General features: G+C 41.3%; 1 non-coding gene across 1 annotated transcript; it reads left to right on the top strand.

Annotated features, from left to right (window-relative positions):
- The first annotated feature begins 7672 nt into the window (after positions 1-7672).
- Positions 7673-7746, top strand: trnan-guu (transfer RNA asparagine (anticodon GUU)). The gene has a single exon. It is a non-coding gene; the product is annotated as a tRNA-Asn (tRNA).
- Positions 7747-18223: the final 10477 nt, after the last annotated feature.

Here is an 18223-nt window from a genome sequence, read left to right as displayed (position 1 = left end):
GACACGCTTCACACGCTGCGATAAATAGATCATAGGCTGCAAGGCAAGATGGTAGCCTAGGGATTCGCTTCCAGCTCGCTCGATTTCTCTGATGAGCAGATGCAGCCCCTCTTAATACGTATGTTGTATATTTTCTATATACAAGAACTTACAAGTCAACTTCGAAAAAAAAGACACGTATAATTATATCAAAACTGCTGTTATGGAGGCAAAACTAAACTCAGTTACCAATTTGACAAGCGGTCTCCGCCCACGCAATTAAAGCATCCAATATAACAGATTCCAGCAACAGCAAGCTGACAGTGGGAAATGTACAGACATTAACAGATTAGTAAAACTCCCATATAAAAAAAATGCCTCTTCCTTTCCAAATGATGTACAGTGAAACCCCAGTTTAGAATGAAGTTTCTTTTATAGTGAACAGTATCAATGACCCATTGCTTTGTAGAGGTCTAAAACTATTATGGATATAGTAAACTCCCAATACAATGAAATGTGGGTGCTGCCAAATACCGTTAGAGTACATCACCAGATACTGATCTATCCTTGCGGTTCTAAAGTTTAAAGTCTATCATGGACCTATGTCTCCCTCTCAATCTATTCTACATTCGAAATCATGTGGGCAACAATTGTCAAAGCAATTCGATTCGGCCGAGGAAACACTCACCTTACTTTGCGGTCGGTATGATACAGAAAACGAGGGGCATCGCCTCGAAAGTCACGATGTAATAACATTGGACAATTGGCATGTTTTGCTTCCAATTGAGTCCAGTCTTGCGCCCACAGCAGGACTCACAGAGCTGGAATTTCAATGTCAAACTCGATTTTGCTGTTGGACGGAAAACTAGCCATCGGCAAATCACTGAAGTAGGGCATGTGGGGGGGGGGGTGACTTGTTTTGCACTGTGGAAGATAATCACCGGTTCGAATTACACAGATTTCAGAGCGAACGATCCAGCTGCATTTTGATTTACGTCGTTTTCTCGCCTTGCCTGTGTCCTCGGCATTCCATCTCAATTGCTCAGTTAATTTAACAACAACAACAACAACTTGTATTTATCGAGCGCCATTAATGTAGTGAAACGTTCCCAGGCCCTTCGCTGGAGTGTTTTAAGACAAAACAAATACATTTGACACCAAGCCACATAAGAAAAAAATTTAGGCAGATGACCAAAAGCTTGGTCAAAGGGGTAGGTTTTAAGGAGCGTCTTAAAGGAGAGAGATGTAGAGAGGCGGAGAGGTTTAGGCAGGGAGTTCCAGAGCTTGGGGCCCAGGCAACAGAAGGCACGGCAACCAACGGTTGAGCGATTATAATCAGGGATGCTCAAGAGGGCAACATTTGAGGAGTGCAGACATCTCAGGGGGTTGTGGGGCTCGAGGAGATTACAGAGATAGGGAGGGCAAGGCCATGGAGGGATTTGTAAACAAGGATGAGAATTTTGAAATCGAGGTGTTGCTTAACCGGAAGCCAATGTTGGTCATTGAGCACAGGGGTGATGGGTGAGCAGGGCTTGGTGCAGTTTCTATCAGTGCAGTTTCTGTCAGACAGAAAAAAGGGGAAGGGAATAGTGTTGCATTTCTGAGAGGATAGGCGTTAATGAACGCTGGCGGCGAAACTCTCTTCCCATTCGCGTTTCTTTATTCTCGCTATCTTCATTTTATGACATGAGACCAATTTCAGAAAAAGGTAACGAACGTTAATTCGTGTTAGCCCAATGGGACCTCAATGGAACTGTGTCCTACAGCAGTTACCAGAGAGTGCAGTGGGGACTGAGCCTTCCAAAAAGGTGCAACTCTCATTTCTAAATATTCCAATAATCAAACTGAGTTCATTCCACCAATTTTGGTTGCATGGCTCTTCAACACAGAGAAATAGATTAGGCAGTGTACTTGACTAAATCCACCATCCGGGAGTGATCGACAAATTGTCCACATGCAATTTCTCATGTCCTAACTTCTGAGGGGAGTCAAGTATCTATGGTTATGGCTGTCAATATCCCATGTTTTGTGAGACTCCATGATTCTGTTCATATTTTAATGGAATGCAAAAATCGAGAAGACTTATTTAAATCATTGTCAAGAAAAGACGCGTCCTTATTGGAAATGGCAAGACTGATGTCTCTTCCGATTGGTCTCTCAGGTTGGTGGCTGTCGGCGCTGAGAAATGTCCCGATCCATTTTCTCCAGGCTAGCGTCGGGTTCTTTTTTTTGATAATAAATCCCGCCTTGGGTGGTGCGGACCGATTATCTCCAAAGCAGAACAGATCAAAGGATTCAATTAGAAAGCAAACGTATGGAATACCAAGTCGGGCAAAGTCCTGAGCTCTCGCTTCGGGGCTTCCTTGCAGAGTAAGGCGAGAAGTGAAGGTAGAGATAATTGGGCGGGCGAGCATTAACAACACTGCTTTCTGAGTTCTCACTTTGTCCCAGAGGAAATCTACCAGGCAAACGTTCAGCTTATATTATTACACGTGTGATGTTTTATTTAGAAATATCTCCAATTATGAGTTCATCGCAAATAGCATTGGATATTCGGGAGTTGAATCTATTGACGTAAGACAGCTGTTTAATTATTAAAATTGTATGCATCACGTTTTTAAAAATCCAAAAGGGAATTCAAGAGTGACTTCTTTACCCAGAGAGTTGTGAGAATGTGGAACTCGCTGCCACAGGGAGTGGTTGAGGTGAAGAGCATAGATGCATTTAAGGGGAGGCTAGATAAACACACGAGGGAGAGAGATGGTGATGAAGTCGGGTGGAAAGAAGTTCGTGTGCAGTATAAACAACAGTATAGACCTGTTGAGCCGAATGGCTTGATTCTGTGCAGTGAATGCTATGTGATGTACTAATGGCTTGGAGGATTGTCAGACTGGTTAAAGACAGAATCCAATCCACCCATGCTCCGTGCTCATATAAACTCTCAACCAATCAGGCTTCGAGCCCTCCCCCAAACCGGACCCGACCAAGCTCTTGCTGCGATAACACAACCCAAATCAGGATATTCTCCCTGCACCAACCCGAACCCAACCAGACTTTCCTCGTAGCTAAACCACCATCTCAACTCAACCGGGTTGCAGCGCGGATACACTCTCATCCACGCCAACCAGGATGTCCCCGCAATTAACTCCAAGCTCATTAGTTTATGATGGCGAGTTGTCTCCATGCCCAGCGACCAGACTAGCCTTGCCGCTGCTTCTACCCATACAGATAACCAGAATTAGTTTCACGGCGAATTCTCAAACCAATGCAACGATGCCGTGACTGCAACACATTATCCGGCCATTATCACATTGCTGTTTTTAGGAGCTTGCTGTGCGCAATTTAGTGGTCTCGTTCTCATTACAACAGTGACTACACTTCAAAAAGTACTTCATTGGCTGTGAAGCGCTTTGGGGCGTCTCGAGGACGTGAAAGGCGCTATAGAAAGGCAAGTTATTTCATTCCAACCAAAATCTTGCACATTACCCGATCCCCGATGGTAACCCCCGTTCACGCACCATCCATGGCAACTCTCGCTTGGCTTTTTAGGTGAAGTCGTGAAAAAACAATGGCAGTAAGACGTCCTTTATTAACGCGGACATGGAGCTCCAAATGTTCCAAAAACTTCCCCTAACGCGCACAATGTCCACCATGTAACTGGAAATTTGGCGGGTTATATGGAAATTGGTTGCGTATAGACCACACACACAGAGTACAATGAGACGCCACGGTCTTCACATTGTTATGGACAAAATGCTCCATCAACAAAATGAAAAGCTTTTAAAAACATATTCACAACACAGGTAGCATTGCCACCATTTCCTGAAGATGTTGTTTTCGGATCTTTGCAATTAAAAAAAATCAATTTAAGCATTCCGGAACAAAATATTCCAATGTTTTAAGGCGATTTCCTGCTTAAATGCATGAGACGGATAATCTTTGAACTCGAAGAGCGATTAGTTACAATGGTTTTCGGTTTAATCCACATTTTAAACAGGGTTGAAGGAAAGGATCGCATTTGATAAACCCAATAAAATTGTATTAACCCGGGAATGACGATTTTCCTTTAACTGTGATATTTGTACACTATATTACAGAAAATGTTTCCAGTGGCAGGAAGGTTGGTAACCAGAGGACACAGATTTAAGGTAATTGACCAAAAAAAGCCAGGGGGAGAAGATAAGATATTTTTTTACGCAGTAAGTTGTGATGATTTAGAATGCAGTGTCTGAATCGGTGGTGGGAACAGATTCAATAGCAACTTTCAAAAAGGAAATGGATATATACTTAAACAGGGAAACTTTTGCAGGGCTATGTGCAAAAGAACAGGGCAGTGGGATGAATTGGATAGCGTTCAAAGAGTTGTGTCAGGCATGATGGGCCCAATGGCAGTATGAAAACAAAAATCACAGGACGTAAAAATAACAGGCAACAAGATCCATTACTTATCAATATCAACATGTTTTGATTTCCGCTCTTTAGAGAAGAAACATGCAGCGAATTTTGCCTTGTGTAGATTTGTAATGACAATTAGCGTGTAGTGCTTCCCTTAATTAAATGCTGTTACATGGCAACAAATTGGGCAGATGTTAATCTTATACAACCTGCTAACAATGCCCCCCCCCCCCACCACACAGCCACATAAACTGATAAGCGTACTAGCAGCCCCCGCCCCCCCCCCCCCCCCCCCCGTCATTGAGGTCGAAAATCCTTGTGCGGGCATAAACCCAGTCCACGTAGGCAGAGCACTTGATGGGGCCTCCGATGGGTTCCATCATGTGATCCACCTCTTGGGGCCTTCTGCACCAGGCTTGTTTCCTCTTCTGCGCCCAACGATAACTGAAATACAGAAGCCTCTCTGTGCAACTCTTGGCGTGCAGTAGGTTTGGTTATTTATTAGCGTTTTTTTTAATGTTACACCGCTTTTTTTCAGCGATAGAAGCCGGAATTGGAGTCGCAGCTGAATTTTGCAAATGTAAATATAATGGGTATCGATAGAAGGGCAGGGGAAGGGCACACCTTAAATGTCTCACTCTCTCCATTCCACTTTAGGTCGATTTTCAATGTAGTATTTGAGGTGTACAAAAGGCAATCTCTCTGAGCTTGCCCCGGACTATACAAAGACAACATTCACGAATAAATTATGGGGAGGTGGGGGGATCCACACACGATGGAGTAAAATCCCTTGTCCATAAAAAGTTTTTTCCTTCTAATTAATAATCAAAAGTTAAATTGTTCAATGGGGAATGGTAAACCACCAAGAGCTGTACTTGCTGAATTCTTATTTAGATTCTATTAAACAAATCTTTATTTTAAAAAACGATACATTTTTTGCACGATTTTTTCAGCACAAAACCTTTATTTTAGTTGGTTGTTGCAGTAGGAAACACAACGTCTGTGCCAGTTTTCATCGAAGGTCGCAAGAATTCACGCTGACAGCCTACACTACCGCCGTTTGTGTTCAGCATTCAACGTGGATGGTGTGTGTGTGTGACTTGTAATGAGAAGATCTACACATTTTTTTCCACAAAAACCACGGCATTTTTGAGGTTTGGTGCAAGGTCCAGTAATACTCACCGTGATGACGACTGATGATGCAGCACGCAAGTGGTAAAATGCCTGATGTCTGACCAGAAATTGAAGGTTGAGGGACATTCAATACGCCTATAATGTACATGCCCGTGTGTGTCACCTGTGGCTCAGTGGGTAGCACACTGTTCTGAGTCAAAAGGTTGTGGGTTCAAGTTCCCACTCCAGAGACTTGAGCACAAAAGTCTAGGCTGACACTATCAGTACAGTGCTGAAGGAGCGCTGCATTGTTTGATGCGCAGTCGTTCAGATGTTAAACCAAGGCCCCTTCTGCTCTCTCAGGTGAAACTAAACGATCCCATAGCACTATTTTGAAGAAGAGCAGGGGACGTTATCCCCGTGTCCTGGCCAATATTTATCCCTCAATCAACGTAACAAAAGCAGATTATCTGGTCATTATCACGTTGTTGTTTGTGGGGCTTGCTGTGCACAAATTGGCGGCCTCGTTTCCTACATTACAACAGTGACTACACTCCAAAAAGTACTTCATTGGCTGTAAAGCGCTTTGGGACATCGGGTGGTTGTGAAAGGCGCAATATAAATGTAAGTCTTTGTTTAACGCAATATGTTTAAATTTATTAGGCTGGATTATGTACATTTCCAGAGCTCTAGAACGTATTACACGAGTCAAACCAGAATACCAGTAAAGTCCACAATACAAAATATGCTCAGAAAGATTTAAGACTATTTCTGCACTAACATGGAAGGTAAATCAAAAATTCGGCTGTCAATAATATACCTTATTAAACTGACCAATCTATGGCGAGTATTAAAGCCTACAATTCTGGTGGGGGAGGGGGAAAATCCTAGAAATTATTCCGTGTTTTTATTTTCATTTCTGTTCAAGTGCACGAATCTGGTGCATTATTACAATAATTATTCAGGGCATTATTTTATAGCTTTGCTCTCCACCCATTATCAGTGATCGACCTGCAAGGTTATCATTAGATATATTTTTTTTTAAGATCAGAATATGCAGTGCTTTCAGTCCACGATTTCTGTTCAGAACTGGGAATGAGTAATCACAATGAGAAACTGATTGCAGGTGCGTTTTTTTTTGCAGGCTGCAGCCAGTGGAATCTATTACATTTACCAATTATCTCCCCTCCCCCCCGCCCCCAACAGGCAGCTACATTTACATCAGCTGAGCAATTTGATCCGTCTGCAGCCGCCGGCTGATTGACAGCTGCAACCGGGCTCGCTGGTTTCCTGTTAACCATTTGATGCCTCGGGAAAATCATACACCACACACAAAAAAAATCTCACTGCAACCTCCCCCCCTCCCCCAGTCTGAGAATTGCAAGCACATTCTGTTCTCCCGGAACATTTGTGCCTTTTTTTTAATGTTGCCATTTCCAAAATATACATTATTGCAACAAAAAAACACGTGTTCCAGGACAGTGTGCTCCATTCACTTAATTCTGAATAAACTACAGGGCAACTATTGTTTGGCTTTACGATTTAACAAAAGCAGAAACCTTGCAATGCATACAAAAGAATCGCAAATACCTTATGGACAGGAATAATGTTCTCTCTGTGTTGCTTAATTTAATGTGTATCTTTGCAGCTAGATATTTTAATGCTAATCATGATTTAAAATCATATTAATGGAGGGTAATATCCACGTGAGTGTTATCTGCTACATTATCCCGTTCCACATAGACTATATGCAACATTAATATCTCTTAACAAAGCACTGCTCAACAATGTTTATGATTGGTTTTTTTTGTTGCAAATTGCATTATAACCATTATAACGATTTTTTATGCCTGCTTATTCCTTCAAACAAGCTCATTAATATGCATAATTTTTGCAAAGCAAAATATATGTTATAGAATATCTGTCAATTCTATCAGCACCACACTGCAGAAAATCTGCAGATCTGGCAGGGGGAAAAAAACCTCACACCAATCCCCAAGGGGTTAATGTGGATGTGCAGCGTTTGAAGCTGTAGCCCGCTGAATGGAATCTCCTTTGCTTTCATTATTAGAGATTTATCTTACCGTTCATTCTTTCATTTTCCAATTAGATCTGCGCATCAGAGAAAGAAAGAGGAAGACTTCATTCTACTCAGGCAGCACAATTGAGTCGCAGCTGCCAGCCAGTCTCTGTGGCGCAATCGGTTAGCGCGTTCGGCTGTTAACCGAAAGGTTGGTGGTTCGAGCCCACCCAGGGACGGTGCAATTTTTCCCTCTCCACTGTTTATGGGGACTTCTAATTTAGTTCCTTTAATATTACAATTTATTTCCCTTTAAATGATTTTTTTTTAATGCCAGTATTCCAGGCAAGGACTGCATTATCTTTCTTACAGTCAATTGCCCTTGTTGCTGATTCTCGTTGGGAGACGAGATAACTTCAAAAGGCTTATCCAGGGTCTATTTATACATACACAGTCTGTTAGTTAATATCCTTTAAGATTGTTTCTTACCGGAAATATCCTAGCTGTGTGCATTAATTATGATATGCAAAACATATTAAAACATTTCCTTTGAAATTATTTTATTTTCTCATTAACAATATTCCTCTCTAAGTGTGTTTTTTTCCCTGACCCTTTCTCTCTCCTCATGCATTAATATAGTCTCAAAGCAGATTGCAATCTGCAGTTCGATTTATTCCATTGGAGGTCTCTGGCCTTTAGCGACAATGCACATTACGGCAGCCGTCAGCTCAAAGATTGTGAAAAATATATATTTTTTTTCCCCAAGAATCGTAGTTTCACATTTGCAAAAATCGTTTTATCAGGCCAGAGTTTGATTTTTAAAAAAAAGGTATAATATGCATGGTACATTTAAAAAACGTTTCTCCCCAATTCAGTCTGGGTCTGCACATCAATGCTGCAGTCGTGACTTTTTCATAAAAATACTTATATTTATTTAAACGTTGACTAGTTGTAGCCCTGCATATAATACACAGCCATTTTGAAATTGCCTGGTGAAAACAACCTCACAAAGGCTGCCTGGCACCTAATTCTGTGCCACAGATGTGGGTCCTCTTTGTTTCACAGGCAGCGGCGTAGACATTGGGGGGTTTTGCAAATAAATCTAACTTCGTCGTGATTGGGTTACAGCCCTTGTTTGAATATCCAAATGTCTGCATGTATCTTATTAATTAAATATCTATTACTCGCCATTACCATATTATCTATCGCTGTCTCCAAACCGAACACCTATAGCCCTGTTTTGCTGCAGTATCTATTGCTGCATTGCAATACAGCGCCTTTTGCTGAAATGTGATGGTTTGCCTGTTACTGCGTTTTAGTCAGACAGCTGTGGCTCGATCTTCATGCAGTTATTTGTCGCCAATGCCCATTGCACCGTTCAGTACATTTATTGCACTACTTCAATGCAATGCCTATTTCTCTATTATAATGCAGCATTTATTTAACTAGAGCGTCTATTACTCTGCTTCAATCCAGTGCTTATGGCTCTGTACTCTAATGTGTCTGTTTCTGTGCTCCTAGTGCATTTTTAATGGATTATTACAGTTCCTGTTCAATGTGCCCTATTCCAGCACAGGGTTCACCGAAACGTCCCTTTTAAGAGGAGTAGATATCTGTCGTTTCCAGGAATGGAGACCTTATATCACTCATTAATGCTCGGTGTTTCGACCAATCGGATCGCTCGATTTATTTCCAAACGCCATTTAATATTGTATTTTCTAATACTGAATGTTACCGCACTCTCCAATACTGTCATATTAGTGTTTCTGATTGCTATGTTTCAATGCAGTGTGACTGATTGTGTCACCTTTCCAATGCAGTGTCAGTTCCAAATCTATTTGTCTATGATAATGCTTGAATGTGGCACATATTGCTACACTTCAGTCAGTGTGTATCATTATACTTAATACGGTATTTATACAGCAACTGCAGTTTAGCATCTGTCAGAATTAAGCGCTATCTGATTTAGCGTAGTGTCGGTGTTTGAAGCACGAATCTGTTAAAATGCAGCATCCATCACTTCTTTTTTAATTTCAAACCTATTCGTAGCTATTCTTTGCGAGGCTATTGATGGAGTATCTCTCACTATCATAACCTAAAAAATCACTTTGTTCTGCATTTGGTTTAAGCACTACCTGTAACAGTTTGTTATGTAATATTGGCAATGGCAGCTATAGAATTTGATCATATGTTAGATATTAAACCACGACGGAATATCTATTAGTGCATTTCAATGTAATAAAACTATCATGTGTAAAGTATATTATAATACAGTCCATTACAGTATTTGTAATGACTATATTGTAATTATAAATTCTCAGCAGGTTGAAGAATATTTTGTATTGTTGGAACTCCACTTTCATTATAGATAAATTCACTTCCCTCTTAAGATTAACTTTTTTCTGACCGAATTAGCTCTGTCAGTCTGCATCTTTGTCAGAGTCCAAATGCATTAATTTGTATCTTTACTGCCAGGCGAGCGAATGCTTTTAAAAGCTAAAATATTTTTTTTTCCAAGTGAAAGTTAAAGATTCAACAACAACAACAAAACAGTTTATCGGGACGTTTTGTTAGCTCATCCTCACCAAGTATTAAAATAATTAGAGGGAACACTTATATTTGAGATTAAGAGGTTTTCAGCCATGGGCCGGGTCTTAGGCAGCTGCTGTGCAATTGTCCCAATACACTAAAATATTATGGATATATGAAGTCTCCTAAATATTATGGGACTGTGCAAAAATATGAGTACTCACTGCAAACAACAATCAATCTAAGTACATTTTATATTTAAAAAATAAAGCACGACTCTCGTGTACATTGTGACGAAAACCGAATCAGAAAGTTGAAAGGGACATGTTTCTCTACTTCACTGCTATTGCATTTCAAAGTAATTCATTGCGTGAAGCGTTTTGAGATGTTGGTCAGACGTGATAAAACGCTGCACCAGTTCTAGTACTTTTTGTACAGAGTTACAACAAATTAAAGAAACATTTCACTGGTCTCGGTGACTAATTTTTCCCCGCTAATGAATTGTCCTTATTGCCCATGTTTGATAAACTTGTTCCAGTTTCCAAGAACATCACAATGTCTGTCTAGCATTGCAATTAGAGATCCCATCCAGTTCAGGAAACTTTAACACTGCGAAATTTTCTCGCGTACACTGTTACAGTAGATCATTGGCTCATTCATATACTTGGCGCATTAATATTGATAGGAAAGGGGAAGACCATAACATAAAGGGGAAACGGAATGGTAGAAAAAACAAAAGGAATTCATGGAGAAAATACATTTCATATTAAATTACATTTTTACCAGTTCAGCTGTGAATCATTTATAATAAAAACACTGGGGTATGGGGGAAATCTTTGTCTCTCTGTCCTTAAACGCGCTTGAATTATGTTGATAACATAGGTTCGTAAAATGGTATTAGAGATTAAATTGGTTGGTTCATTGGACACTAGAACAAAAAAATAGCTGTATAATCTTCTGGAACATTTGGCGTAGTACCAACCCAGTTATACAAATAATGTATCTTTAATTCAGTCAGTAAGGGCCGCACGTTATGGTTTGTTTTTATCTATTATTATTTCTCCTTAACAATCATTTGAATTTTGAATACTATATGTTGAACTGTTAAATCCTTAATTATCCAATGGTATGTTACATTATTCCACCCTTTGGTTAGCGTCGAACGTTTTATCCCGAGGAGCTGAAACGACAGCAGTTTATATGTAAGCATTGTGCAATGTTGAATATGGGGAATTTTTGAAAAACATTTTGCATAGTTCCGATGTACACGACAAATATTTCAACTTCTATTAAGGATATATTATTTACAATGGAATATGGTTATTTTCACCAAAATAATGACATATTACCAACACAGGTAACCTGTTAACGCCTCCCTCCGCTCAAAAATGATCAGTTGGATTTGTCAATTATCAGTTAACTAGACCGCCTTAAAACATTGATCAAAGTTTACTGTCTCATGTGTGGATGGGAACAGGTAAGTTTGTGAGCGTCGGTGTGTGTGAGAGAGTGAGATAGATAGATAGATAGATAGATAGATAGATAGATAGATAGATAGATAATTAGATAGATAGATAGATAATTAGATAGATAGATAGATAGATAGATAGATAGATAGATAGATAGATAGATATATAGATAGATAGATAGATAGATAGATAGATAGATAGATAGATAGATAGATAGATAGATAGATAGATAGATAGATAGATAACGAGATAGACAGAGTCACAGACCGATAAATAATGAGAGACAAACAGAGAATTGTAGAGACAGATACACAGATATAAACCGAGGCAGACAGAGATAAACGGAGGGACAAAGGGAGAGAAAGATAAAGAGAGACGGTCAGACGCGGAGGGAACGATAGAAGAGAGGCAGAGGGAAAAAGAGGCAAATGCAGAGAAACAAAGGCAGATCAAGAAAGACAAACAGAGTGAGAGCGAGAGAGAGGGCAAACAGACAGACAGGCAGAGAACCAGAGAGAAAGTGAGAGACGGAGAGATAGGGTGCGAGGCAGGGAGAGACAAAGACAGAGAATGGCTCTGCTTTGGTTGCCACCACAATTTAATTTTTACAGAGGATTCTGTGATTTCGTTTCATCCTAGGCTATGATGTCCATCGATCTGTTTCTGTGGTTAGGGATAATGAGATTTAACCCCATTTGACATCTCCTGTCTTCCGTCTGCTAGCCATACTCTTTCTGTCCCGTTTTCTCTGCGTCTTCTGATCAACGCGTTAAAGACACTAATGCAAGCAATGCCCGTAGATCAGAAGGGTTGATGCAGCAATATTACCACAAAAATTGGACATTCAAATTCCAGTATATAAATATCAAGCAAATATCCGTCACTATATGCGGTTTCTTTACATTTTGTACATGCATTACATGTTTTGACCAAATCCACATGCTTATTAAACACAAAGGCTGATATTTTTATCGTTGTATATATAAATGTCTGTGAATGTGTGTGTGTTGTGGAGGCGATACGACGCTTTTGTGACACAACCTCTTGTTCTCTCACTCTCTCTCTCGTTTCTTTGTTTCATTCAGCTATTATCTCCACGCCATCTATCTCTGTCTCGCATGTTTTGCACTCTCTCCATCTCTATCGCCACCTCCCCCCCCCCCCCCCCCCCCCCACTCCTCCTTTTCCTTTGGCGAGGTGTCTGGTGAAACGGGAGGAGGAGGTTGGAGAGAGGGGGGTGGGGGGGGGGGCGCGGTTTACAAGCGAGGAAATCCTCAGGAAAAATTACTACAAGGACGAAATTCCTTCTCCAGAATTGGCAGCACGCGTTCTGGGAAATCGATTCATTGGTTGGCTTTCTCGTCGCAGCTTTCATTGGAAATAAAAAAAAAGAAAAGAAAGCGTTTAAGTAAAATAGACATTAGTGCATAAATTGCTTGAATTGTTCGATTATGAAACGCTGCCCATCTCCCTTTGCTGCAAGCATATTTTATTCAGTTGTTAACTTTAATGTTATTGCCAATCATAAATTATAATAGTCAATTTAAATCATGCAGATTGCAAGAGATTGTGTGATAGTGTGATAAGCTTGGAAAATGTCTCTTATTCACACAAGGACTGGGCCGCATCCCAGCTTAGCATGAAATGAACTGAAGCTCTCGTGACACGTGCTGGTTATTTTGATTGTGTCCAAATCAATATTATCTCCAATTCCCCCTTTGCAGCCGAACAGTCAGGACAGCGCCGATCGATAGATCCCCTGCCCCTTAAACAGGGCGGCAGAAGGGAGCATATGTCACCGTGGGAAACTCTGGCAGCCTGCGAACAAAAGAACACTATTCCAGGCAGGAAAGACGCGGTTGCCCAGCAACAGACGGCTCGCCCAGTTTTCTCCGGAGCTGGAGTGCTCTCTGCTGGTTGGGAAAAGAATCAATAGAATCAAAGCGGGCCGCACAATTTCAACATCAGTGAATACCCGCTGTACTGAACAAAACCGGGGCGGGGGGGGGGGGGGTGAAGAGCTGATGGGGTGGGGGTGGGCATGCCCACAGATTTTACATTATTACAAGAACTACTAATAGAAATGAAATCCTCAATGGAAGGAAATTATGGGTCAGGGAACGTGGTTTCAAACATAGAAAGACAGACTTGCATTTCGATAGCGCCTTTCACGACCAGCCAATTGGAGTGTAGTCACTGTTGTAATGTAGGAAACGCGGCAGTCAATTTTCGCACAGCAAGCTCCCACAAACAACAATGTGACAATCAGACAATGACCAGTTTTTGTTGTGTTGATTGAGGGATAAATATTGGCCCAGGACACCGGGGATAACTCCCCTGCTAGTCTTTGAAATAGTGCCATGGGATCTTTCACGTCCACCTGAGAGAGCAGACGGGGTCTCGGTTTAATGTCTCATCTGAAAGATTCCCTCAGCTCTGGACTGGGAGCATCAGCCTAGTCTCTGAATGGGACTTGAACCCACAAACCCTCTAGGGCTCATGGTGCGAAGGTGTTGCCTACTGAGCCACAGCTGACGTAGCTTTATTATTTTTGTTGTAGCTAAGATTTAAGTTTCTCTGGTGTGTTTTCTCACAGTATCCATCCTGCTTATTCATAAAACGACGTGAATGACACTTCATTGAAGTCTCTTTATTTTCCCTCCCTTTCATGAATCCCACTCTCTCAGCTTCCCTTTTCTATTTTCTGTTGGCTTCGTGTCATGTTCCATAATGCTTCCCTTTTCGATTCTTATTGGTTCCAAATCGCACTCACGGCAGAGTGAATCTTAGCTTTGCATTTCAACGAGAAATGCCGACAATTCACAGCTCCCTGGACGTTTCTTTATCAGTGTCCCTCTCTTTCATTTTCTATGAACACATGTACCTTAGGTTCACATTTCGTGCGGGTGCCTTCCTTGCTATAGTGTGAACTATAAGGCGATGTTCTGTTCACAAATTACTTATTATGAAAGAGAGTGTCTGACAGAATTGGCTTCCTAAGATGATTGCGTCAATGCTGTTGTGACCTAAACTGTGTTTTTCCTCCATATTTTCTGCTTAATTGCAACGGACCAGTTAGCTGCAGATCCTTCCGTTGGGTCTGAATTAGATTTGCTAAACATACTGTTATGCTTTGAGAGTTGTAAGTGCTTCAGCAATCGAGCGGAGATGAAAGAATGTGTAAACAGACATAAAAGATGCAAAGAAGGAAGTTGGGAAAAAACTGGAAAAAGGACGGGCTTAAGAGTAAAGGGAACGAACGAAGATATTTGTCGGTGTTAGCAGATCTCAATCAATGCTGTGGCAGTTTTGTCTCTACATTGGACTGAGCTCAAAGTTCTCAAAAATAATTCATTGTGCATTTGAATCATTTTATTTCACAAAATTAAGAGGAAATATTTCAAATAGCATGGACAACTGGACATGAATCACCTAAAAGAAAACAATGAGCTGCCTTGATCAGTGTTTGCCTTAAAAGATTGTCGAGAATAAGCTCTTTAAATAGCCACATGTTCCAGTAAGACACCGCATGTCTATCCTGGTCTTTGTTATAAAGGCATGGAGACGACACAATCTAAACGTTCTGGCATATTAAGGTCTAAATGGGGCCTGTAAACCCTCATATATCCCATGAATATGAGCATTAATGACTAAATCTTTTGATATCGATTTAAGCCATGCTGTTGGGACATAGGGAGCTTCAGCCCTTCGTGGAAATGTCAGAATTACAGCACGCGGTTTAATATTTTATGGGGGCGTGGGGGGGGGGGGTGAGGGGGGGATGAGTTTGAGTTTATTCCACGGGCAGAACCCCTGGCAGCGTGTCAGTCGAGAAGCCAATCTGGAGGCTCGCTGCTCACGGGTGAGATGGATGGTGCGTTCGACAACACGTCTCAACATTCCAAATTGGAAGGTAGCGACATTTAAAGAATGTTGATACAGACAGTTGCTTTATGATGTCAGCGGGAAATTGTAGCGACCGTGACATCACAATGAATGAGCGTGTACATTTCCCAGCGTCTGTCTGTCTCACTCTCTCCACTATCACACATGTGTTTATGGAACAAGGACAGTCCCATACATTGACATCCTCAATGCTTGTGGTTAAGAGAGTACGTGACATCAGGGGAATGCGTCTCGCCTGCCTGGCTACAGCATTTAAACACTGTGGTTACAAGTGGCTCAGTGGGTAGCACCTCTCCCCTCTGAGTCAGGAAGGTTGTGGGTTCATAGACCCACTCCCTGAGACGCGAGCACAATGTAAGCTGGGGAAGCCCTGCACTGTCGGAGGTTTGGAATGAGGCATTAAACCCAGGCACCGACTGCCCTCTCAGGTGGACATAAAATATCTCCTGGCACTATTTCGAAGAAGAGCTTGGGGAGTTATCCCCAGTGCCCTGGCCAATATTTATCCCTCAACCAACATCATTAAAACAGATTATCTGGTCATTATCACATTGCTGATTGTGGGAGCTTGATGTGCGCAAATTGGCTGCAGTGTTTCCTGCATTACAACAGTGACTACACTTCGAAAAGTATTTCATAAAGCACTTTGGGACGTCCTGAGGTCGCGAAAGGCGGTATATAAATCCAAGTTTTTTTTCTTTTTTTATGACTGAGTACTGATACTTTATTCCTAGGGCCTGCAAATGGATTGTATTTGACGTGGCGGTAACACACACAAACACTGTCTATTCCGTATAGTGCCCGCGGACACTTTCCAGATCAACTTAAATGAAAACCAGAACATTTCCAGCTTTCCAAAGAACCTGGGGATTCACAGGTCGCCATAAACAGCGAACACTGCACAAATTTGCGGCGTAACCTCCAACCCAAGGCTCTGGATATATGTCAGTGTTTTAATATGCAATTCGAGGTATAAGATGTACAGCTTGGTGTGTACAACAACATGTAGTTCACATACAGTACAGACTGTATATCCCACACATCTTCAGCAAAGTCAGTTGTTTCAGTGAAAGGTTGCGCCTGGATTATGTATTGAAAAATAAGTTAAAATGCATTCATATATAAAGATAATATTTAATAATTATATAGAATCGCACCTATAGGTTAGCAATTTATTTTACGTCATTGTGTAATTCTAAGTAAACTCATAACGAGGAAGAGACAACGGTTTGGAAACCAGATAAAGATTTTCTTTAAAATCTGCAAGGCTTCCTAATTTGGTCAGGGAATTCGAATTATTGATAGAGTAGAAGTCCCATGGGTAGCGAATAAGCCTCTACTAATTTGGTCTTAAACACGAATATTTCATGCACCGTGTTTTATTTGCGAGATGTGCTGGAATTTACCGCTGGAATTTTTTGAGCACTTCATTGAGGATGTACATTGTTGTTTTCCTACCAATCCGATGAAAGCCAATAGCTGGTGTGGCCCTGATCATGAAGGGGACCTGATGCAGCACCATCTAATTTAGAGACCAGGGTGACCCCACATATTTTCACAAGAGTGTTTCAATAATTCCCCAACCGATGTCATGTCTGGATTGGAGTTGCTTCACATAATTATGAATCAGTTGGCATTATCCCAATTGTTTTATATAGAGCTGTTGATCTAATACTGCGGGCGTCCTCTGTGTTTCATGATTTTGTTCCTATAAATACCGCAGGCCATATTCTTCCAGGTGTTCAATACAGAGGCGGCATGGCCTGGTTGCCAACGCCAAACTGCAGCATCTCCTTCACTCGCCTGTTCCTTTTCATTTCTTTCCCACTGGGTAATTGGCAAGGCTGCTGTTTCAATGCCAACTTTACCATTGATTGAAAATTGAAAGATTGGTTTCAATAGCAAGTTTTGTGCTCGGGTTGGGGGGGGAGGCGGGGTAACAGAAGGAACAGCCTTACGTTAGGGCCGGAATTAACAGTTTTACGGTGGGAGCGGTTAGCAGTCAGGGCAATGTTCTGCTGGGAGTGGTGTTAGCAAGAAAGCGTCCTGTTTTGAGGTTAGGATTAGCCGAAACTGAATCCTTGCTTTGGGGTTAGAGTTGAGCGAAACAACAGCTTTACCCTACAACATATAGAACTGAAAACATTGCAAATAATCCCTGACTTTGCTTATTGGTGTACTAAAATACTCTCCGAACCTGCAACCTTTAAATGCCCGCGGCAGTTTTTGACCTTTCTGATCGGCTGATATACAAAATTCACTTGACAATACTACGATTCTCAGCTCCCATTTTGATTTGTGGGATTTGAGCACAGAGGCATATCCCTCACTGCATTGTACTCCACACACACACACACACACAACTTAGCAGCACGTGTAAATCATACACACTGGGGACTTTCCAAATGTGATTTATGTCGCTTGCTTGACAGGGCAGGGGGCGAGAAAAATAACATCTGTACAGGAAGCGCAGTCAAAAGCAACATTTGGACTCAAAATACGTGGTCAAGAAATCCCGGTTATTTTATGGTCAGATTATTTCTCTGCGATTTATTGTTTTCAGCAAAACAAAGTGGAGTTCTTACACTTTGTGCAATGTAGAATTCACCGACCTTGTAAATCGACCCATCGATCCTTTAATACAAATTCATAGTCAGGATCTCACAAGCCCCGTATTGGACCAACAAATATTGCATGCCTATACCTGCCTCTAGTCGTTTGACTTTCACAGGGATCAGAAATTTTCAATGTTATGTGATCTAATGACCCACTGTAAAAATCATGATAAATAATTGTGCAAATTTCCCATAGA

This window comes from Pristiophorus japonicus, chromosome 21 (assembly GCF_044704955.1).
Source record: "Pristiophorus japonicus isolate sPriJap1 chromosome 21, sPriJap1.hap1, whole genome shotgun sequence".
Taxonomy (NCBI): domain Eukaryota; kingdom Metazoa; phylum Chordata; class Chondrichthyes; family Pristiophoridae; genus Pristiophorus; species Pristiophorus japonicus.
Note: the sequence above shows the minus strand (reverse complement) of the source record. Positions and strands in the feature narration are given on the sequence as shown.